Here is a 24,794-nt window from a genome sequence, read left to right on the forward strand (position 1 = left end):
CCACAAAATCGTCTCCTGAAAAGTGTTTTTTTTTTTTTTTTTTAAAAAAAGTACACTGAAAACTCTTCATAGTACATAGCAAATAAGGAGCTTCCTGGTCCAGCATGTGAACATTACGTGCTGGCTTTTGAAGCCAGGGATGAATGCTATCTCCCCAAAAAGTAATTCTACTAACATGAAACACTTCATTACGTTACGCTGATCTCTACTTCATTTTTAATATTAAAATGCCAAGCCAAGTCATTTGCAGATATTTCCCATGTCATTTTGATAAGTAAGGCACACTTTGCTGTAACGTCAGCTGGTTTTGACTCACTTAACAGGTTTATGGGAAGAGTAACTACAGGAGTCAGTGACAGTTAAATCAAATGTCCCAACATTAGCAAAAGCAAATTTGCTTTCTGAAAGAAAATAATGTTGCCTTTATTATCCCCATTTTTCATTTCATACCACAAGCCTGTGAGCTGATTAATAAAAGTAACACTTTCTACATGCAACCGAGTGCTTCGGAACCAGAACATTGTCACCAGTCCAATGGCAGCAGAGAGCAGGAGGAGCTCTCCAGAGCCCTTTGTTGTCTGCACGGAGAACGGCTGAGGAAGGAAATGCATTTCTGCAATGGTGTCACACTAAACTTCAACATGGGGTTGGCTGGAAAGGTTCACAAACAAAACACCTTATTCCATCACGTGCAGAGGAGCTCAAAAGATGTTTTTCCCCTCACTTAGCTAATGGAAATTTGTGTTTTACCATGTAACCATCTTCTGACACCTGTTTTACAACTAGGCGAAGTTCCACCTCCCTGTGGTAAAATAATTCAAGGCTAGAGCAAAGAAAAGAACAGGGAGGTTATGCTGGCTGCCTGGGCCATAACTCACCTTGCAGTAAAATCCCGGACCAGTGCACCTATGTGCTGCCCCCCCCACAACGTCCATAGATTTGGTGAAGGAACATGCAACGCAGGGTACTTGGAATTGAGAAATCAGAAGGAAAGTCATACCCCCTCTTCAGTTTATTTTACGGCTTGTAAAAGTACTAGAAGCAGCTAGCTTTACCTTTCATGCACCCATACTTTCGTTATCTTTACTTGCCCTGCCACACCTAGGATGAGAGCACACGACTGACATGGGGAACCAGGTTCTCCAGATTTTGTCAGCTCCCCTTCTCACTTGGAGCACAACAAGTAATAACCACTTCTGAAGAAAGAGAAGCTCTCAGAATCACAGAAGATAAGCAATCAGCTGTAAAGAATTGCAATAGAACTTCTGAGGTTTATCCTTCCTTTGAAACCATACAACAGAACTAAATTGGTGCTGTTCTGGACTTCTGCTAAGCTACTGCAAAGCCTGCCTCACCCAGTGAAAATGCTAGGAAAATAAACAATAGCACGCAGTACATTTGGGGGTGCGGGATTTGACATAGACCAATAAGTAGTCCTTAAGACACAAAGTTTTGTTTTAGACAGGCAGCTTCAGTACTAATGAAAAGCCTCTGCTTCTGAGAATTTGACTAAGGGGGCTGCAAACAACAGGGCAAACATCAGCTTCTCTGTTCTAGCACCTGCCACTTTTAGGCTGGGAAACAACCAGAAGGTCTATCCCCCCACAAGCATTTCAGACAAGGGTTAGTAAAGATGGTGACTTTGGATTTCACCACTTGAACTGGCAAACTAAGAACTACTTACAACCGTGCTTCTGTCACGAGCTCTCAAGAAGAGTGGAGCGTTTGTGTCCCTCACAGTCGAACACTTCACCGGAGCGGGGAATTGAGGCGGGCAGGGCATTTTTTTTTCTTTTAGGGCTTTTTCTCCAGCATTGAGGCCACTCGAGGCAGCTGAGGGAGCCGCCAGGGCCCGGCAGCCCTCGTGAGGGCGGCTGACGAGGTACGGGCAGAGCCGGCAGCAGCAGGCCGTTTCCACCGGGCGTTGCCGCCATTTTGCAGCCACTCGCTGAGGCGGCCAACACCTGACAGTACAACAGCAGTCCCTAGGGAGTGCCACAAACAGGACACAAATTTTAGCAAGGAAGCTACCGTAGAGAGTACTAGCGAGCCTGCTGATTTGCCATGGCTGCACCCCTGCGGAAGGTTTTTGCCAAGCAAAGTGTGGAGACACAGAGAGAGGTCCCACAGAAACATGCGAATGCACAGGTGCCAGAGCCTGGCCCTCGCAGTGCAGGGTGACAGAGACAACACCTGTGTCGAGATGCGACCAGGTGAATGATTTACTCAGCCTAGTGGCTGGCCTGAAGGAGGAGGTGGAGAGGCTGAGGAGCATTAGGCAGTGTGAGAGGGAGATAGACTGGTGGAGCCAAGTCCCTAAGCCCTGAGGCTTAGGTAGCCAGCAGAGGCTCCTGGAGAAGCACATCACCCGCTACTGCCTTGCAAACTGGTCATACTGATAGGACAACGGGGAATGGTTTTAATCTAAGACAGGGGAGATTTAGGTTGATGTTACGAGGAAGTTTTTCACTCAGAGGGCACTGGCACAGGTTGCCCAGAGAGGTTGTGGATGCCTCATCCCTGGAGGCATTCAAGGCCAGGCTGGATGCGGCTCTGGGCAGCCTGCTCTAGTGGTTGGCAACCCTGCCCAGGGCAGGGGGGTTGAAACTAGATGATCTTTAAGGTCCTTTTCAACCCAGGCCATTCTATGATTCACCTGGAGAGCTGCAAGAAAATATTCCTTAGGTGTTTTATAGATCTGTGGTATGATCAGTCTTTCACTTTCCTATAAGTTAGCAGCAATTAAACAGTCATCCTGATACTAAAGTCTGACATGTTGTTGAGGATATTGGTCAGCACCTGCTATCATGGAGCTTTTATTCATTTGTTTACAGATTCAGACAGAGCATGTTACATTAGTGACTCACATCTGAAGATTTATGTGCAATCACAAGGATCACGGACTTGTTTAAATAAGAACTATACTCATCACAAAACATCCACTTATGTGCCATAAGATGTAACGCTTCACTGAGCAATAGCCATTTGATTATTTTTTTCCTCTCCATAGAAAGATTCGGATTCAAGCACACTTCCTTACACCTTGGTTTGAAGTAGATGGTTGTTCTTAATGCACAATGGAACAATGCTATTTTAAATATCTGGCCTAGCTTTCATCCCTCCTTCAGCCTCCAAAAAAGAAAAGTGTGAAATCTCCTAGACAACTGTCGTGGTTTAACCCGACCGGCAGCTAAACACCACGCAGCCGTTCGCTCACCCTCCCCCCTCCCTCTCTGGGACGGGGGAGAGAAATGGAAAGTGAAGCCCGTGAGTTGAGATAAAGACAGTTTAATAAGACAGGAAAAAAAAAATAACAAAATAATAATAACAATAATAATAATGATGATACAATGGTGATAATACGAAAGTAATAATAGTATGTACAAACAAGTGATGCACAATGCAATTGCTCACCACCCGCTGACCGATGCCCAGCCTAACCCCGAGCAGTCCGGCCCCCTCCCCCCGGCTAGCCACCCCTATATATTGTTTAGCATGACGTCAGATGGTATGGAATACCCCTTTGGCTAGTTTGGGTCACCTGTCCTGGGTCTGTCCCCTCCCAGCTCTTACTGCACCCCCCAGCCTGCCCGTTGGCAGGACAGAGCAAAGGCTGAGATGTCCTTGGCTTAGTATAAGCACTGCTCTGCAACAATTAAAGCATCGGGGTGTTATCAGCACTCTTCTCATTCTAAGCCAAAACACAGCATTCCACCAGCTACTAGGAAGAAAATTAATTCTGTGCTAACTGAAACCAGGACAACAACGTCACTCAAATTGCCTCAAAGGAAATAATTTATTCCCACAAAGTCAGCAACCGTGAGAAGGAAATGTAACCTTTCTTGACAGAGCCGGAACAAGCAAGCAAACAAAAGTCATTTAAGCATTCACAACAACCTTGAGAAACATGCACAGGTTCATACAGTTTAAAAACATAAGCTAATAGTAGGATTTTTAGTCTTGGCTAAAATCGTATTTTTCGTTTTGGTTTCATACATGCATTCATCTGACAAATTTTCCAAACACTAATTACGTGTCCCAGAGGAATTCCTCCTATGCTCATCACTCTTGCAAAGGGCTTTGGGGCTTCACTTGTGAAAACTGTTACTTTGCCAACTTTGCATTCGACAGCAAAGCTCCCTGTATGTTCGCATTTGCCAGAATGTTAGTGGCCTTGTTACCCAGCTGGACCTTTTAGCTGGACCAGCTAAATGAGGCTTCCTTTTGTGTACTATTATCTAAATCCTGTATTAATGAATTTCTGATCTGTCTTCTGAATGAGCATTGGCATCCTACTGCACTATTACTCCAAGATACCATCTATTACATTGCTACTTCCAAGTAACTAACTGCTCCAATTCCCTCAAAGAAATGAAGGATTCCTGCCCTTACGCACCAGATCAACATTGCACTAACGTACAGTTTGAGTGCTGAAACTACAGTTCACACAGAACATAAATTGCACTGGAGTCTTGTGTCAGCATTCTGCTCCAGAGCAATGTTCATACCCATTTCACATGTACAATCTGTGTTTTGACTTTCCTGTTAGAACAGAACTCACAGAAGATAATACCCTCCTCACAAAGTAATTTGCAATTATGCCAAACAGAATCAATGTTTCTACTAAAAGATTATAGCAGAACATACCAAATATTACTTCATTCCTTTAGAACATTACGTCCATTAAGATGTTTACTAACATCCTAACAAAAGGTTAAAAAGAGACTAAAAGACATACGAAGTCATACAAAACTGATGATTCATTCACATCCAAAGGAAACAAAAGAAAAACCAAAAGCCTCATCCGAGTTTTATCGTTATCTCATAACCATTTAGCTTCAGTTTTTAATAGCTTAGTGGAATCTACAATGAGACAGGTAGCAGGTAACAGGACCTTGAGAAAGAAAAGGGAATCCATGGGTGGGACCCCAAGGCTCAACCTTTAATAATTTCTTCTGCCTCAGACTTCCTTCCTGTCTTTGAGCAAGCCACGTCGTATCTGGGAGCCTCTCCTTTCTGCTTCCTACACCACTGAACCATGGTTAAACTTTTAGGGGCTGCAGAAAGTTGGTATTCTTTGAAGAATATTAAGTATTTAGATGGAGGGGATACCTGGCTAGGTTTAGGGAAACGATCAGGCTTCAGAGGTCAGAGTGAGCGCAGCACTGTAACTGCAGTGGGGCTGTGAGAGGAGTGAACATTGCTGCCATGTGCAGTCAGAGGCTGCTTGAAGAGCACTCCTGTAAGGAACACGGCCTGTGGCTGGGGGCTCGTCTCTTGGCCTGTAAAATACCAACTGCCCAGACTCACTAGCCGGCATCTTGCTAAACATGCTTTCCAGCCAGTGTCCGAATGATAATGCTCTGCCTACCATTTGTCAACATGGGAACTTGCCTGCTCTGTGATGCACGCGTCAGATCTTTTTCCACTACTCTTCAGTTTGGTGTAGCCTGCTTAAAGCACTGGTACTGAAACATCCCACAGGATGGTTTGGGGTTAGGGATGTGAAATTCATGACTCTGAATTCATCCTGCGTTCACTAATTGTACTAACAAAGATTCTCACACCTCATTATTGTATGTTATACCTAAATTCCCTGCACACAATTGCAAAAAAAAATTATTTCAAGAAAAAGGCCTTAAAGCAAGTGTTTTAGGGAGGAAGAAAAGCAATGAGTTCTATATAAAAATAAGTTCTATATAAAAAAATCATGAAGTAGTTTTTCAAGATTTATTGGATTCTGCATTTATGTATGCTCAAGTTTGGAAATGATAAAATAATCTGATCTGTTTAATGTTGCTTATGAAATAAACTCTTCAAATAAGAAGCCATGCAGGGCCAGGCTTCGTCTTCAAGCACCTCTTGGCAGCCTTCTCCAAGACACCCCATGCCCAGCGTGGCCTTTGGAGGGCTTCTCCTGTCGCCCAGTGCCCAGAGGAAGCCGAGTGCGCTCTTGCCCAGTGCTTGGGGCTCCGTGCAGAAGAGATGACACTTCTGCAGGAAAGGGGGGGAAGGGGAAGGGGAAGAGGAAAGGGAGGGGAGGGGGGAGAGGCCATGGTGCAGGCAACCCTGCATGATGGTAACGGGATGGCCTCTCCCCCCTACGCGTGGCGGCGGAGGCAGGGCCGGGAGTACGGAGTGGTCCGGGTGGTTCTCCGATGATGCTGGTGCTGTCTTGCCGGTGGCAGCCCTGGCACGATGGTGTTGTGCCACACCAGATGGGCTGGAGGTGGATCCACCTCCATCGGCTCCTCGTCCTCCGCAGGTGGATCCACCTCCATGGGCTCCACACCATCCGCCGCGGCCGCCCCGTCTCCACTGGCGCTCCTCCGCCTCCACTTCCTCGCAGGCTCCACGAACCGCTTGGTCCCACACAGGGGTGGGCAGCTGTCGCCCCAGGTTCTCTTCAGACCAACCATGGCTGGCATTCGCTAGAGATCCTGGGGGATCAGCGAGGGGGGGTTGAGGCACAGGGGCTTTTATAGGCGCCAGGACAACGCCGGGGGGCAGATGCCACAGGGACATCAGGAGGCCTCAGTGATGGCCGCAGTGATGGCGCCACGCCCCAGACCCGACATGGCCGTGCTGGGAGGGGGCTTCTGAAAAAGGCCTGAAAGAGGCCCTGGGGTGGGAGGAGGAGGATGGTGAAGGGCTCTGGGGGCCCCTTCCTGGGCCATTTTGCTTGCCAGAGAGACAGGCTGCCCCGTGGGCACCGGGACTGCCCTCTGCCTCCGCTCCTGCACCCTGAGTAGGATCCTTTCTCAGAGTAGCCTCAAGCTTCAGACACACCAGCTCTTCCCTTTGACATGTTTCACAGCTCCCTGTTTACTGACTGTAATATAAAGAACCCATCATCGTGCAGTGCAGTCACTGTAGCACTTGCTTTGGGCAGCAGCGAGGACCCCAGCGCCCGGGCTTCACTCCAGGTCTGAGAGAGATGCGCCTGATTTCCAGGGAGCTTTGCCTCTTCTCGTGGCTTCTCCTGGGCCACAATCCACAAGCGAGTGAATCCAGTCCACGCGTTTCTGGGAAGGCAGTTCAGCACACTTCTGTGTTTCTCCAAACCTTGCTAAGGCTGACAGGCTCATTTTCTTAAATATCTCAGTGCAAGTGCCCGCGGCTAACAGCCCACACAGCGATTAGCAGCACGCCAGCCACAATTAAGCTGAGGAAAACACTGCGTGTACAGCGCAGGGAACTTCAGGGCACTCGGCCTAGCACAGGGAGCGAAGTTGGGAACTGGGCTCTGCAGATTTGAAAGAAATGTACGGTGTGGGAAATGGCAGCTGGCTAAAGATCTGTTGACAGAGGGCTGGAAAGTCACGGAGAGACCATTCTCGCACACTTTGCAAGCTCAAGCATAAAAAAAACAGTAATGTTATTTAAGTAGCAGCAATGTCTTCATCTTGAGGTATAAAAACCATGCCAAAATACACCAAGGAGGAAAAAAAAACAATATTTTGTGTAAAATAATTCTAGACAAAAGCATCAAAAGTGTAGTATCGTGATAACACAGCAAAGTTTACCACCTGGAAAATAGTCACACTACTTTTCCCAAGAATATTCTTGAAAGCTTTATGAATTGTGTGTCTACAAATAAGGAGTGGCAGGAAGGAAAACAAAGCAGAAAGGTTGTACAGGACTAGCAAGGTGAACTTATATACGTATGCCACGAAATAAAGTGTTACCGAGTAGGGCTCATGGAACCTCATTCATTTATTTCAAAACTTTATCAAACTTCTGAGCTTTTTAGTTGAGAACAGAAATCTGTCCTGAATGTTTCAGACAGCTCCTTGTTCTGTTCAGCTTGGATTTCTACTCCCAGTAACCACTCCATCCAAAAATCTCAGTAACTTCAAGGCTGTCCAGAAATGTTAAATTCTGAAGCTACCTCTCCCTCTTCCAGGCTGAGAGACAAGAGCTGTGGCACTGGTTACATGTTAGGACCTTGCTGCACTGAGAATTAGCACCTTGTAACGAACCATAAAATACCTTACCCCCAGTAAAACCAAATCACACGGTTAACTCCAACTTTGCCTGCGTGCATACAGAAACATAATTCTGGCAGTTCTAACTAAGCTAGCGAGAAAGATTATGGGGGGGGGGGGGGAGGGAAATGAAATATTTCAGTGTTGACAGTGCCAATTAATCACTGACAAAGATCTACGTAAAGCTTCTGCGTTGATTTGCCTATGGACAGATACAGACGAATACACAAAGTATCTAGCTATATGGCAACCAGCTGGTACACCACAATCACTACTAATCGTTTACACACCGTAGTCTGCCTACACAGAGGAACTATTGATGCCAAGTTCCAACTGAGTATCTGGCATCATCTGATTGCGTGTTGATCAAACCTGGGAATGTAAGGGAAGCGCCTAACTGCTGGTTTTCAAACATTTTGGTTTCTTTGCCTATTTTCAAAGCCAAGATGTATTAGGCAGTCACTCAAACATGGAAATGAAATATGAAAAAACCTGCACGGAGTAGGTGTGCTCTGCTGCGGCATTCCAAGAGCTGAGCAGCTGGCTCTGGCTTAGGAGACATCTTGCTGAGGAACAAGTTTTGGTTTTAGTTCAAACTCTGAGGATAGGTAAAGCAATTTCCATGTTTAACACAAAGCAAAACTAGGTCTGAGAATCTTCAGTCAAATTTTTCTGCATTAACTTTATGTTCATGCTTCAAAGTATAATTCAGTCTGAAGCTGACAGGACTTATCTGGCGTACTTTTAATGTGTTGAGGGGAGCAGAGAAAGACAAATCAGTATATTGATTTCTCAAAACAAACAAAAAAAAAGTGCTAGGTACCTGCCTGCTCCTAATAACCTACAGTTTTACGGGGCCATTTCAGCCGCAGGAAAAGAGTGCTCTGTTCTCCTACCTCTCTGTATCCCAGGGAACTCTACAGAAAGTAACGTGCATGAACAGATTACCAACTCTTCACAAATCTGGATAAAAGCTTACAACCCTTTTACGATATCCTAGCACAAACTCTGCAGAGATCTCTTTCTAAAGACAATAAACCGCAAGAAAACAACGCTCTGCCTGGGACCCGGGCATCAGGAGCAGCCTTCTGGAGGAACAGAGAAAAGGGAGTAAGTTCGGGTCAGCCAGTGAGGACAACTGCAAGCAGCTGAGCCCGTCCAACACAGCTGCTGGCATCCCCTACTTTGCTGTCGGTAGCAGACAACTACATTTTTAAGAACCAGACCTAGGGTGATGGCAAAATGCTGCCATACGAAGATTATGGCAGGAGCTGTCCATAGCTCTGTTCTTACAGGCTGAGCCCAAAGTTCTCGAGACCACTCCTCACAGGCTCTTCTATAGTAAGCTTTTCAGCTCACCTCCTGTTATTTTAAAGGCTCCTCATAGTTACAAGCTCCACTTGGAGTTCTGATTGAGAGACCTGTGCTAACACCCTCACTGCACATGAATTCATCATCGACGGAGATGAGAGAGCAGTCAGGTATGTGATCACCAGCATTACCTGTCTCTTGCAATGCTGACATGTTTCTAAGTGACCTGACACTGCCAACACCACTTGGGAACACCTTACGCCTTGTCTGGAGTCCAAAACCCCACAGCTCTGTGGAAGTACCAAGCGAAGGCATGCACGGTTTTACTCAGCTGTCGGTTTAAGTGGGAACAGTGCAAAACACGAACAAATTAAAAAGGCTTTACCATCCACAGACAAAGGAGACCTGTCAGGTTTGCACGTGTTCTTTTGATAAATTGCATGTGAAAAATTGCAGATTTGCTTAAACACAAGAACTTCACGAGGTGACGTGGCAAATACAGGCAACCTGAAAGCTGACAGAAGATAAAAGCACTTTATTTCCTGCTCCTGAGAAAAACTCATTTTGGATCATCCTCACATCTCAGTAACATCCCATTTTATTCTGTGCCTGGGAGCTAACAAAGACCCTTAGGTCTCTCCAGGAGACTCATCCTAGAAAACAAGACATTCCTTCTCAGAGTGTTTTTAAGCTACTAAGTAATTAAAAACCGGATGACAAGCACATTACTCATCCAGAATTTTACACTTTTGCCTAAGACCAGGTCAAAAACAGATCCCAATTTGCTAGTGATCAGGCAAACGAGGATAACTTCTCCTCCTCCCCCTCCCCAGGATGCTGTATGGCTCATTTCTGGCTGCCTTCAGTTCTCCAATTAAGTGGCTGGTCTCTGCTAAGTGCACTGCAAACACACATTGCATGCAACTCCACAGCAGTGAGGTGACCTGCCTTTCCTGCTCAGCACAAAACGGTGAAAGGATAATAAGTACATTTTTTCCCTAGGGCATTTCCATGTGAACATTAAAAAACCAACACTAAAATAATTATTAAAAGCGGAGCAAGTTCTCAGTAACATAGGGAATAGGGGAACCTATCTAGATAGGTAGACTAGCAACAAAACATTGCTAAAAATTTTACTTCTCTTATCCTTTTTTGATGGATACCCACTTTCTGCAAAGAGGCTGACTGATTTATTTGCAAAAGGGAAGGAAGGAGAGCGTTAAACCCGTGCAAACAAAATGAGGAGAAGTCACTGGCCAGTGACCCTGTTGGCCCAGTGTTGTTTAATGAGCACTCTGGTGACACGCTCCAGAAGGGGATTCATCGGGGGACACGATGCCTCCATTGCAGCCTGCTGCTCCAGTGGTGGTGGTGTTATGTTAAATTTCAGGCAGCGAGGGGCTGTCTGCCTGATCTCTCACTGACATTTCTACCTGCTCTCTGGGCAGCTCTGCTTAGAGGCAGCCAGCTGCAATGTAAAACCTGCACACATGCAGCTTTTAAAATAGGACAGTTCAGTGGAAGGGACCTTCAGTGGTCATCGGGTCCGCTTCAGGGCTGACCAAAAGCCAGAATATATTAACGAGGGCATCGCCCAAATGCCTCTGGAGCACCGACAGGCCTGGGGCATCAGCCACCTCGCTGGGCAGCCTGTTGCACTGTTTGACCACTCTCCCAGCAAATAAATTGTTCCTCACATCAGGTCTGAGACTCCCTAGGCCACCCCCATGCCCCCAGTGGCTGGTTCCCTCGGAGCAGAGCCCGGCATCTCCCAGTCCACGTCCCCTCCCCTGCAAGTCTCAAGGTAAATGGCAGCAGGACCAGAGCGCTGTGTTAGTTAAGGCTAGAACATCTGGCACCTCGCAACTCAGGACTCCAGCTTTCCCAAACATCGTTCCCCAGCCAAAACCAGAAACACACCTAGGTCTTGCAGCTGCAGAGCCGTCATTAAAAGCCTTGAAGAGTTATCCACCTGCCACTCCTGGGAACCTTTGGTCTCTTTCCAGGCACTACCATTCCTTTGCCTTCACATTTTTAAGCTACTACCTAGCAAGGAATATCCAGTGCTCTTCTGTGCTATGTGAAGTTACGCACTGCAACGCCCCATGAAAACTCTCTCTCTCGTTTGGAGAAAGCAGCCAGGAGGATGGGAGACCCTCATGATTTGTCTCACTACAAAGCAACCGAGATCTGCCACCACTGAACACCCGCTCAGGTAGTTTAGGGTGACTTGGAGCCGTGAAAAAATCCCTTACGACAACCATTTCCATGAACAAAGAAGGAAACGACACAATGGATGTGGAAAGTATCCCCCACCACAGAAAAACGTGCATAAATTGGACAGAAACAGCCCACGTTCCTACACCACTCGAGGGGTAAATGACTGCCCTCCATTGTAAGCATGCTGATGCACAAGGAAGGAGTCTAACACACAGACACTTCCCTTCTCTCCTGCACCCCTTCCATACTCACGTCACCCTAGTGACTAGGCTGTTTTCAGTAGATTATTCCCAGATTAATGACCGGACAGATGAGGGCAGAATTGGACTTCAGCATTTTAGGATCACCATAAGGCTCACAGAACCACTGCCAACTCATTACCAGGTGCGTGGACGGTGAGTTCTGAAATCAGGTGGGGTTTCCCCCCACACCCTCAAAGTTTGCATACGTGCTGGTGCAGATCTTGTGCCTCCATCTCCACCCAGCGAGAGAAACGTTTTAGCAGTGGCACCATACCCGGTTTTGTAAAGCTCTGTGAAAAGCATTTTGATATAAATGAAGGGTGAACGTTTCAGAATTACTTGTCTGGCTTACCAAATCCACTCAGAGGCTCTGTTCTTATTTCTCATTTTACCTAACAAGCTTTCTAGTTTTCTCATGACATCTTCCACGTAAGAGTAGCTGACGTGTTTGCTTTAGGAAACAAACGTGAAATATCTGCCTACAAACTGATCTTTCGACACCAACAAAATGCATCTCTTTGCCCCTTCTCCTCTCCTGACCTCAGCTCCGGTGCATAATTAGGGCTCTAAATAAATGCGGAGAGATTATAACCAACGTGGGTAAGAGTAGGAAATGACCACTCAAACTCTAAACTCAAACCAATTGTGTTCTAGGGCAGATGTTATCTAACCAGAGGACAGTAGTGGCCAAAAGAAAGACAGACTAGGATGGTATCATGAAATTAATTTTCATGTCATAACTGCACAAATAAGCACCAGCTGGCGACCCACACCTCTAATTTCTATGGAAGAAACCTATTTTCTTTCTAAATGCTCTTCCCAGAAAGAAAAGCGCTCCTATCTCTTTTAAGGCTGAACCGCTTCTTTTATGTTCTTGGACAGTAGTCAATATTTGTACAGACAGACCTAGGAACCTTAATATTGGATTAAGGAATTAACTGCAGTGGGATTTGCAGCCTTTTCCATTTTCTCCCTCCTATCACACCAGTATTTACCAAGTTCATGCGTGCTGGAGGCAAGTTCAATTCCCATCTCTGCTCGGGGGAGTGATTAAATCTAGCTGATGCTGAGAAGAAGAAATGCAGTGCAATGACGATAGCAAGACTTGGCTGCCAAGCCTGTGAGGAAGGATTAGTACCAGAAGCAGAGCTACCAAAAGAAAACACCTGCAAAGAAAGGTTAGGGAAAAAAAAAAAAAAACAATAAAACGGAAATTTAATTTTTCTAAACAGCAAAGCCAAGTCGCTATAAGCATAGAACTTAAGTGCGTTAAACTCAACTTCAATACCAAAAAGTATTCCAGTAGTGCAATTTTAGATTCGTTAGAATAATCCCTAACTTCGAGGGAGTTTGGACCACGATTTAGGATTTCCATTTTGCAGCTAGTGTGGATCTTTTAACAGACCTGAAAGGAAATCCTAAATTTCAGGTTTCCTGAAGTTTGGAGTTGATTCAGATTTTGCAGCATTGGCTTATTTCTAGCAATGAAACACGAAATGTTTCCTCTGTTAGAGGGACCTATTAGTAGCTCGTTCCTCTGCCAAAATGGAGCTGCCTTTCCTATAACCTGAGACCTTCCTACCGACTGAAGAACAGTCACCTCGCCGCTCAAGGAGATGAACGAACACCTCCAAATTATCCCCTGCATAGAAAGGCCAACTGCTACTCATAGAGCAGACCGAACACCTTATTTTGGAGCTACACATTAGTCCAACGGTGTTGTTTTCTGGAGCCTAACTAGGTTCAGCTGGCAGCACTGACTTTTCAAGGCTGGGAAATACATGTGTCAACCCAGCAGAATCACATTCCAGAATTTTCCACGCTTTTGCCATTCAGAAGGAGCACGCTGCCATCTCAAAGGCAGTAGTGCCATCCTGCTTCTCAGAATGGAGATTTAAACGTGGCTTCCAAGACTGAGACAGGCATATGATGAGAGAAGACTTTAAAACCCCTGCTTTTTCCTTCAGGAGGAAAGCACGAGGGTGTTTGGAAATGGGTTGGTTTTGAAAGAAAGAAGCAGGTCTTCCCGAAGCGAGGGCTGCTACCTTGAGCAAACCTGGGGAATAACACAGGCACCAAGTTATTTCAACCCTTTCCTTACTGGGGCCATTCTGAAAGCACTTCCACTTGGAATTAGGGGAAAACACAGCAGTGGATTAAGCTGCCTCCTAATGAAGCTGAATTACTCATCACAACTATGTCAGATCCAATCATATCAATACGAACCAAAAACACAGCCATTACAAATTGCACAGGAGCATTTATTTAACAATCAGCTCGGTTTGATAAATCGCCACTCACAGCACGTGTATGGCTCACTGTCTGCTTTCAGGAATGATTCCGTACACAATTCATTTACCATTGGCTCCGAGCACCCAGAAGCCTTGGAGCTGCTACACAGACGCTTTGGCAGGGCCTCCCAGGCGTGCTCTTCACGTGAGCTCCTTTCAAAAGCTGTCAGCAGTGAAAGCTCCTCCATATCACTGCCATCCCATATGCCTTGAACGCTTCGTGACCGGGAATCTACCCGTTTCTCGTGCCAAATGACTCACATCAAGTTTGGGCTTGTTTTGCCTAAAGATCACGGCCCAAAATCCTAACAAGTCATTCACATACCCAACAGGAATGGGGATTCAGGGCTTGTAGCAGAAAGCTGTATCTCAGGACACCAAGGGAACTGGCCTGCTTCAGGCAACAGCTCTTCTGCAAGGGCAACCATGGGCTGCTGCAGGAAACCAGGGCAGCTCTTGCCTGGTGTCTACATGAGCTTGTCTGCAGAAATTAAATCATTCCACCGGCTTCCAGGAAAAAAAAAAATACATATACATATGTATATCTTTAATTTCAGGAGTTCAGCGTATCAACGAATGGAAATCTTTGCCTAACACAGAGGGGGTAACAATCTATTCCTCACATCAGACTACAGTGCCTCTCAACAATTAGACTCGAAGGTACTTGACACACGCTGACCCAGCTAACCCAGAAGTCAATTCTTGCTGCCATTGTGACGATGTTCCACTCACCAAATTGAAGTTGGTCCACTTGAAACACTCAGACAAATGACAGAAGAGATGCATTTCAATATAAAATCTCTTCTCCATAGCTTATTAGAATATTTATGCTCTTGCTAAACGACACTAAAACTGTTCCTGCCGCAGTTAATCAGCACGATGCAAGAAATCCCCATATGCTAGGGCAGATGCCAGTCACAACAGCAGCTCTGGGCAGGAGGAGCTCCTGCCCTCTGTAAGACAGACACAGGCTGCTGATGCCATTTGCTCGCATACTGGCGACCAAAACCAAAGCCAGCACAAGCCGCAATTACCTAATGACAGAAGGGAGAGTTCCTTGCTTCTGCACGCTGAGCCATTTAAGAAATAAATATTTCTTGTAGCTCCCAGAGAGCTACAGAGCTCCCAGTTGCTCTCTGTCTGAAGTTCAGAAGCACAACTCTGCAGAAATGTAACTGCCTTCTGCTGCAATTCCCCTGGTTGGGAAATACATGCGTATAAAACAGTCAGTTCTTTAAAGGCCCCCTCCCCGTGACGGAGTTTTTCTCTCCCCACTTTGTTTCTCACCTGTCTCCCAGCAGATGGCACACAGATTATACGCCATAAATATGCAGCTCCCGTCACTTGAGGGAATCTTCTCTGCTCTTCCCAGGAGGCTGATTGAACAACTGCCCGCTGATGAGGCTTTTATAGCAGCAACATTGGCGACACGTCCCATCGGCTGGCGAGCAAGTGCTCCTACTGATGTGCGGTATTTACAACAAAGCACAGAGCTTACAACATGCATTTAGCTTTCCATTTGTTTTCAAATTACAGAACTCATTCAAACGCAGATGAATCACCGCACACTTTTAAATCTAGGCCTGGAGTTAATCTGCAGAGCTCCACTACTTTCAGGAGCCTCAAAACTTGCATAGCAATAAAGCCAGAGATTTGCTGCCCTCGACACAACTCTTCCCCGTAAAGCAAATGGACAGTGCCCAACGTCAGATAAACCCAAAGGCAGTGCAACAAAGTCATGGATGGGCAGCACGGGCAAACATGCTAATTCACTCCACATCCAGACTTAATTCAAACAGCACGTCAACGCTAAAATTCGTTGTGATAAATTAGTAGGGGTTTGTTCATTGTCCTTGAGAATTTAAAGAATCTACTGAGGAGATAAGGTTTCACAACTCACGGCATTGTAACATGGGGACAAAGCAAGACATCCTGTTTTGCCCCCACCTGAACACAAGCACAACGCATGATCACCAGAGGAAGAACAACGACCCCCAACAACAGACTGCGCAATCTCAGGACAGGTCTCAACAAGTCGACAGGTCTCGACAGGTCTCGACAAGTCTTGACAAGCCGGAACTTCAATGCTATAAAACAGCGACACTGGAAAGGGGAAGTTGCGTGCTGTTGCGGAGCGGAGACTCCCCAGCCGCCCAGCGCTGTTTTGCTTATGTCTGCTTACTTGATTAATAAAATAATTTCAATAGACCAGTAAATTGTGTGGTCTAATTTATAACAATTTGGTGCCGTGACTCGGATGAAGGCAAATCTGATTGAAAGACCTTCGGAGGGGGCGCCCCGCTGATTTCAGCGGCCTTCGCTAGGACTACTTTCAATCAAACCCTTCACCGACGAACCCAAAATTAGACACAAGCAAATAAAACCGGTAAACCCCAGGCAACCTTTGTGCACTGTAATACACAATAAATGTTTGTTCATTGTCTTTTGTATTATAAAACAAGGAGTTCCGTTTGAGGAGCAGGAGTTGCAAAAGCTCCCTGCTGAAGTAAGATGTATAATACTTGGCTAGACACTATGAAAATTCTTTTGCTTAATGTAACAAAAAAGAGAACCCCCTCCCCTTCTCTCCTTCTGCATCTCAGTTGCCTCTTTTGTTCAAAGCAAAGTTCATGTAACCATCTCCTGATAAGTTGCTAAACTAGTGTATCAACATCCTGCATTCCTGTCTCACGCTGGGCCAACATGACCAAATAAAAAAAAAGAAGTTGAACCACAACGCGGAGGAAGACTACGGCCTTCATCTTCACGACCACCAGAGGGACAGAGACGACCCCCTAGCAACAGTGCGCGCAGTCGCAGAATATACCAGGATGTGCTACGTAATCCCAGAATTACCAAGATATAAAAAGGGACCCTGGCGGGGGTGAGGTGCGCGCCGTTGGTGGAGCCGAGACTCCCCGGCCGCCCAGCGCTGTTTTGCTTGCTGTTGCTTACTCAATAAATTCCTTTCTATTATTAATGCAATGCTCTCTGAAAATTAATTAAGGGGGCAACTTATAACAAATTTGGTGCCGTGACTCGGATGAAGGCAATCTGATTGAAAGACCTTCGGAGGGGGCGCCCCGCTGATTTCAGCGGCCTTCGCTAGGATTACTTTCATTCAAATCCTTCACCGACGAACCCTAAATTCGGCAGCAAGCAAATAAAGCCGGCAACCCCTAGTAATCTTTGTGCACGAAGACCGAACGAAGACTCAGGAGTGAGTAAGTATAGGCCGGTGATCCGTTCGGTTGGGGTTGGGTATCCTGGAGCGTGTCGTTGTGAGACGTCCAATTGCGGACGAAGCGAGTGCGGACCCCTCGGTAGTGCGGTTCCCACATCCCGCGAGGGACTGGGCCACGAAAAGGGGGAAGCGATTAGTGTGTGTGTGTGTGAAGGCGCTCCAGAAGATGGGACAGAAGAAGAGTAAGCCTTCTGGTCCCATGGGCGGGGTAACGTCTGGTGTTAGGTTACCCCAGGATTAATGATTAAAAATTGGCAGGATTCCCCTTTTAGGCGGGGAAGGAATAAAGTAAAAATGATACATTATTGTGTTGAAGTTTGGGGTGGTAAACAGATTCGAGGAGACCACCTTTACTGGCCCGTATTTGGGTCCTTTGAAGATTGGGTTTGCCAGGCCCTAAATATTTATGTAAACTCAAAAGAACCTTTTAGTTTGGAAGAAAGTGAATATGCACATTTGTGGATCAGCTCGGAAACTCGAGCCAATTTATATCCTCTAAAAGAAAAAGGAGGGGATGGGAGGCACAAGAAAAACCGAGAATTAGAGATCCCAGCCCCACTGCCTCCCTATATTCCACCACGCCCACCTGCAGCCCCTCTGACTCCCGGGCTTCTTTATCTGCAACCCCAGGGAGATGCCAATAACAACTCTGACTCTAGCGCTCAGGGACCAGTGACTAGGAATATGTGGCAGTCCCCATTAACTCCGGGGACGTCTGAGATTTTAAGAAAGAGACAGGAGGAGGGTAAGCGAGCTTTAATGGCAACTGGCATAATGTTTGCAGCTGCTGAGGAATAATTCTAACTGGAATAATAACTGCACATTGTATATTGTATATATAAAAGCCCGGGCATTTTTGTTAAAGTGTTCTTTTATACATATGTTAATATGTTAATATGTAAATATAAGAACTGCCATTGAGGTGTATGTCTAAGGGAACAAAATTTGCCCAGGCATATTATCGGCTCATCAGGTTTAAATGTCCCCAGTGTAATTGTCTACAGGCAGTTAATTTACAGTGGTTTGATTTTACTTGTGTATCTGTATATTGTGGATTTTGGAGGGATTGGGATTGACTAGTAAAGAGGTTCTAGGAAAACGGTGGAATATTAACCACTGTAGATTACAATAGGAAAAGTTCAAAGCAAAGAAATCCCGAGGAAAAGCCTCCTAGGATGTATACTAACACATTGGAGGGATATAGTGGGCTGAGAGGGTACAGAGAGTAAAAGAGCCCTTATCAAATATTGTAATCAGTGGTGGCCACTTTATAAACTAGAGGATGGAGCGGAGTGGCCCCTAAATGGAACTATTAATTATAACACCATATTACAGTCAATGTTGTTTTTGTGGAAAGAAGGAAAACAGGATGAAATGTTGTATATTGATGTTGTTTCAGCATCTTGGAGGGAAAAGGTACGGAATTAAGTTGGCCCCTGACTGAGCCTTTGATGTCGGCATTAGAAAAGTAAAGGCTAGAGAAAGATAAAGGAAGTGTTAAAAGGTTTGTGGAAAGTGTTAAAGGTATTCGAAGTTGAATGAGCAGGGAAAGGTGATGTAGGTATTATCTAAGTAACAGTCTAGAAGTTATGGTATATTTGCATATTTGCTGTGGTGTTTGTTCAGTTTCCCAAGCATCAGGGAGGGGGGAACAGCCTGCTCCACCAGGGGCCTCTCCAGCGGTCGCAGGGGGGCTTCGGCTCCAGCGCCTGGAGCGCCTCCTCCCCCTCCTTCTGCACTGACTTTGGTGTCTGCCGGGGGGTTTCTCGCTCTCCCAGCTGCTGTTGAGCAGCAGGTTTTTGTTTGTTTGTCTGTTTGTTTGTTTTCGTGGATGTGCTCTCACAGAGGCACGGACTATGTTGCTATGGCTTGGCTCTGGGCAGCAGTGGGCCCCTTTAGGGCCAGATGAAATTGTCCCTTATCTACCACGGGGAGGTTTCTGTTTTTGTTTTGTTTTGTTTTTCACGGGGGCTGCCACTGCAGTTTCCCACCCCCACACCCCTCACACACCCTCAAACCTTGCCATCAAACCCAATACACTGGAGCAGCTAAGTCATTACTGACTTGTAAAGTATCAGGGATTAAATTAACTAATGAAACCCTAAATGTGATGGGGGTAGAAGGGGCTGGGATAACAGTGCCACTTTTGGGGGATACCAAGCTGAGACCAGGGAATAAAATGATCACTGGGCAATTATTGTATGTATCCAAGGCGGAGACTAACTTGTTGGGAAGGGATTTGATGATTAAATTGGGCATTCAAATAGTAAATTGTTAGACTGGAATAACAGTGTTATTAATGGAGTGCTCTCTGGCCCTGAGAGCAAACGTACATGTATATTCACCTCTGACTGGAAAGCCCCTGAAATGGGGGCGGAAGCAACAATATAGGTGGACAATTCTACCTCAGGGGTTTACAGGGCCACCTATCTATTTGGGTAAATTCTAAACAAGATTTTGGAGCAATTACAACCTCCCAAGGAGGTATTAATGTTATAAATATGTGGATCATTTTAAGGAAAATCGATACTCCCTGATGGGAGAGAAATGCTGAATAAAGTGATAATGAGGCAAATAACTGTTTTACATCAGAAGAATCATTGGGAGGTGCAAGCAATGTGTGATGTTGTTCTAAGAAAGCATGTCTGTGTAGGAATATATACTTTAGGGAAGCACACATGCAGAGGATGTACTATATGTCAAAGGGTAAATAAAAAGGTCTTCTGTAACCTATCTAGAGGGGGACGGGAGCCAGGGCTTTGACCTTTCCAAAGTATACAGGTAGATTTTACTGAGTTACTTGTTTGTCCTAATCGACCACGTGACTGAATGGGTGTAAAGCTTTACTGCAAGGATTAAAGCAGGCCTTAGAGATTGAGTGGGATTTTCACAGCCCCTGGCACCCCTCCTCTTCTGGAAAGGTAGAGCGAATGAATGGTGAAATTAAGAAACAACTAACAAAACTTGTGCTGGAAACTAAGGCTTCTTGGTTAAAATGCTTACCTCTTGCACTGTTAAACATATGGACACAGCCCAGAACTGATATAGGAATTTCTCCTTTTGAAATGCTATATGGTATGCCCTATGACTCGGAATTGCCACTTGATCACCCTCAATTCTAATTAAGACTTGGAAAGAGACTTCTTTAACACCACGATGGGGAAGGCCCCTATGTTGTTTTGCTTACCACAGAAACGGCTATTCGAACTGCGCAGAAAGGATGGACGCATGCCGGCCGAGTGAAAGGACCAGTCCGGGAAGGTAAATGGGAGGCAGCTCCAGGCCCTGACGACTTGAAGCTGACACTAAGACGGACTCGATAAGTATTGTGTATTATCTGTGTATCGTGGGAAGGGGAGGAGGCCCTGTTTCGAAGGCTCCCTAGTAGGTTCCCCTGAAGAACACTGCTGCTGCCAAGAAGAACCGATACCTTGTAGTTCGCTGCAACCGAACTGACAAGCGAGGCAGAGAAGTGAAAACGGTGGGGGACTGAGGGGCCGACAATTTAGATGGGCTCCGACCACCTCCTACGATACATGGGAGTCAGTATCATCGTTTTGGTCAGCTATGGGTCTGCGCATCCCCACCAGCCTTTTAAATGGAGCTTAATCAGATGGGAGGATCAATTCATCATCCAGCAAACAACGACAGCGGGTGCTCCCAGTTTCCGCATCACATTATGTGACTTGGCGTCAGTGCAGCCATGCTTTAACCTATCAGGATTTTATTTCTGCCCAAGTTCTAACCCAGGAAAGGGGTACTGTAATTATCCAAACGCATATTATTGTGCATACTGGGGGTGTGAAACCATTGCTACGGACTGGACACTCGGGGCTGGTCGGAATAAATTCTTACAAGTGGGATATGGGCCGCAAGGTTGTAACTGACAAGTGGATCCCCGTTACAGGTGGCAAGGGCATGGTATAGGGTATACAGGAACCTTCCACGGAAATAAAGAAATTTGCAAGGTTCTATATATAAATATAACAAACTTGACGATACTAGCTGGGTACTAGGAAAATGTCAGATTTTACGAACACAGAACAGATAGGGGAGGACTCATACTAATAAAAAGGAGGATGCTGATAGGCCCCAGGCAGTAGGAACAAATGAGGTATTGTCAGAAAATGTCCAGGGAATCCAGCCTGTGGAAAATACTACAGTGCCAACCCTCGGCAGCCCTACAAGCTCAGGTAAAGCTGAGAATGATAACATAGTTGAGAATAACATATGGGGGGGGGGTCATGAATGCCAGCTACCAATTATTAAACAAAACAAGCCCAAATGTAACAAAACACTGTTGATTATGCTTTAGTATAAGGCCTTCATATTATGATGCTATTGGGGATCCTGGGGAGCCCACCCGCACAAACAAGAACAGCCCTCTACATTGCAGTTGGGGAAAAGACATAAGGGTAACACTAACACAAGTCACTGGAGGTGGTAGGTGTGTGGGCACGGTTCCTAGTGGGAAGTGTCATCTATGTAATACCATGGAGAATGGAAAACAATCAACCGAGTGGCTAATCCCAGCCAACAACGCTAGGTGGGTTTGTTCATGAGTGGGCGTAACTCTTTGTCTATCACTAAAACTCTTTAATGCGTCTCGTGATTTTTGTATACAGGTGATAATTATACCAAGGATTCTATACCACCCTGAGGATTGTATGTATACCCAGCACACAGTGGCAAGTTATCATCTGGAAAGACGGGAACCATTCACGGCTCTAACTTTGGCCACCCTAATAATCCTGGGAGGAGCTAGAGTGGGGACCAGGGTAGCCTCATTGGTTAAACAAAATCAAGAATTTACTTCCTTACGCGTTGCTGTGGACGAGGACCTGACCCAAACTGAACAATCCATCTCGGCCCTGGAAAATCTATCAGGTCACTTCAGAGGTAGTGTTACAAAATCGTAGGGGATTAGATTTGGTATTTTTCAACAGGATGGGCTGTTTGCAGCCCTGAAAGAGGAATGCTGTGTATGCTGATCACACTGGAGTGGTAAGAGATACAATGGCAAGACCCAGGGAAGGGTTGGAAAAAAGGAAACAGGAGAATGAAGCCCAACAGAGCTGGTACGAATCTTGGTTTAATTATTCACCTTGGCTTACTACTTTATTATCAACAATAGCAGGACCTTTGTTGTTATTAATAATAGCACTAACTTTTGGACCATGTATTTTTAATAAATTGATTGCGATTGTAAAGGGATGTTTAGAAGCGGCACATCTAATGCTCATACATGCCAAATACGAGCCAATAAGTACCAACGAAGGAATCAAGGAAACATTAGTTCTTAATAGCCAGGCATTGCAGAGCTTCAATGAACAAAATGAGTAACTAAAAGAAAAAGGAGGGATTGTAATACACAATAAATGTTTGTTCATTGTCTTTTGTATTATAAAACAAGGAGTTCCGTTTGAGGAGCAGGAGTTGCAAAAGCTCCCTGCTGAAGTAAGATGTATAATACTTGGCTAGACACTATGAAAATTCTTTTGCTTAATGTAACAAAAAAGAGAACCCCCTCCCCTTCTCTCCTTCTGCATCTCAGTTGCCTCTTTTGTTCAAAGCAAAGTTCATGTAACCATCTCCTGATAAGTTGCTAAACTAGTGTATCAACATCCTGCATTCCTGTCTCACGCTGGGCCAACATGACCAAATAAAAAAAAAGAAGTTGAACCACAACGCGGAGGAAGACTACGGCCTTCATCTTCACGACCACCAGAGGGACAGAGACGACCCCCTAGCAACAGTGCGCGCAGTCGCAGAATATACCAGGATGTGCTACGTAATCCCAGAATTACCAAGATATAAAAAGGGACCCTGGCGGGGGTGAGGTGCGCGCCGTTGGTGGAGCCGAGACTCCCCGGCCGCCCAGCGCTGTTTTGCTTGCTGTTGCTTACTCAATAAATTCCTTTCTATTATTAATGCAATGCTCTCTGAAAATTAATTAAGGGGGCAACTTATAACATGCACGAAGCCCGAACGAAGACCCACGGGGTGGGTAAGTATAGGCCGGTGTTCCGTTCGGTTGGGGTTGGGTTTCCCAGAGTGTGACAACTGAGACGTCCAATTGCGGACGAAGCGAGAGCGGACCCCTCGGTAGTGCGGTTCCCACATCCCGCGAGGGACTGGGCCACGAAAAGGGGGAGCGTGTGTGTGTGTGTGTGAGGACACTCTGGAAGATGGGACAGAAGAAGAGTAAGCCTTCTGGTCCCATGGGTGGGGTAATGTATGATGTTAGGTTACCCCGGGATTAATGATTAAAAATTGGCAGGATTCCCCTTTTAGGCGGGGAAGGAATAAAGTAAAAATGATACATTATTGTGTTGAAGTTTGGGGTGGTAAACAGATTCGAGGAGACCACCTTTACTGGCCTGTATTTGGGTCTTTTGAAGATTGGGTTTGTCAGGCCTAAATATTTATGTAAACTCAAAGGAACCCTTTAGTCTAGAAGAAAGTGAGTATGTGCACCTCTGGATAAATTCAGATACGAGGATGCATCTATATCCTCTAAAAGAAAAAGGAGGGCGGGATAAAAAGAGAAAGGACTTAGAAGTCCCAACACCGCCCCCGCCCTATATTCCACTGCCCGCACCAACGGCTCCCGTCCTTAATGGACTCCCCGAATTAGCTAATCCAGGAGAATCGGAATCGGATCATGAAACACAGGGGCCGGTAACCAGAAGCAGGGCAAGAAATCAGAAATCTGCTTTAAGGGAGGGATTATATCCTCTACGAGAAATAGCGATGGGGGGACCCCAGCCAGGAATGGAATATGTGGCCATCCCCATTAACTCCGGGGATGTCCGAGATTTTAAGAAAAGGACAGGAGGACGGTAAGCAAGCTTTAATGGCAACTGGCATAGTGTTTGCAGCTGCTGAGGAATAATTCTAACTGGAATAATAACTGTACATTGTATATTGTATATATAAAAGCCCGGGCATTTTTGTTAAAGTATTCTTTTATTCATATGTTAATATGTAAATATGTAAATATAAGAACTGCCATTGAGGTGTATGCCTAAGGGAACAAAATTTGCCCAGGCATATTATCGGCTCATCAGGTTTAAATGTCCTCAGTGTAATTGTCAACAGGCAGTTAATTTACAGTGGTTTGATTTTATTTGTGTATCTGTATATTGTGGATTTTGGAGGGATTGGGATTGACTAGTAAAGAGTTTCTAGGAAAACAGTGGAATATTAACCACTGTAGATTACAATAGGAAATGTTCAAAGCAAAGAAACCTCGAGGAAAAGCCCCCTAGGGTGTATACTAACACATTGGAGGGATATAGTGGGGTGAGAGTGTACAGAAAGTAAAAGAACTCTTATCAAATATTGTAATCAATGGTGGCCACTTTATAAACTAGAGGATGGAGCGGAGTGGCCCCTAAATGGAACTATTAATTATAACACCATATTACAGTTAATGTTGTTTTTTGTGGAAAGAAGGAAAATGGGATGAAATATGGTATATTGATTGATATGTTGT

At 45.5% G+C, this 24,794-nt stretch overlaps 3 long non-coding RNA genes across 4 annotated transcripts in view; 1 reads left to right on the forward strand and 2 right to left on the reverse strand.

The window, feature by feature from the left end:
- Positions 1-6,000: 6,000 nt before the first annotated feature.
- The window catches only part of LOC311436393, a 31,781-nt gene continuing 12,987 nt past the window's right edge, over positions 6,001-24,794 (reverse strand). Inside the window, exons 2-3 of one of the 2 annotated variants that reach the window (XR_014692808.1) lie at positions 15,340-15,513; positions 6,001-7,025 (exon numbers count right to left, since the gene is read on the reverse strand). This is a non-coding gene — a long non-coding RNA (uncharacterized lncRNA). Of the gene's footprint in view, positions 7,026-13,998; positions 15,249-15,339; positions 15,514-24,794 lie in introns of those variants that run through there. The other variant, XR_014692809.1, reaches the window with a different exon arrangement.
- Positions 16,469-23,232, forward strand: LOC311436259. Its single transcript, XR_014692704.1, has 2 exons — positions 16,469-17,276; positions 21,922-23,232. It is a non-coding gene; the product is annotated as an uncharacterized lncRNA (long non-coding RNA).
- Positions 18,580-21,925, reverse strand: LOC311436260. The gene is made up of 2 exons (XR_014692705.1): positions 18,992-21,925; positions 18,580-18,952 (listed from the first exon to the last, which is right to left on the reverse strand). It is a non-coding gene; the product is annotated as an uncharacterized lncRNA (long non-coding RNA).

This window comes from Aythya ferina (genome assembly GCF_964211825.1).
Source record: "Aythya ferina genome assembly, chromosome: 4".
NCBI lineage: Eukaryota > Metazoa > Chordata > Aves > Anseriformes > Anatidae > Aythya > Aythya ferina.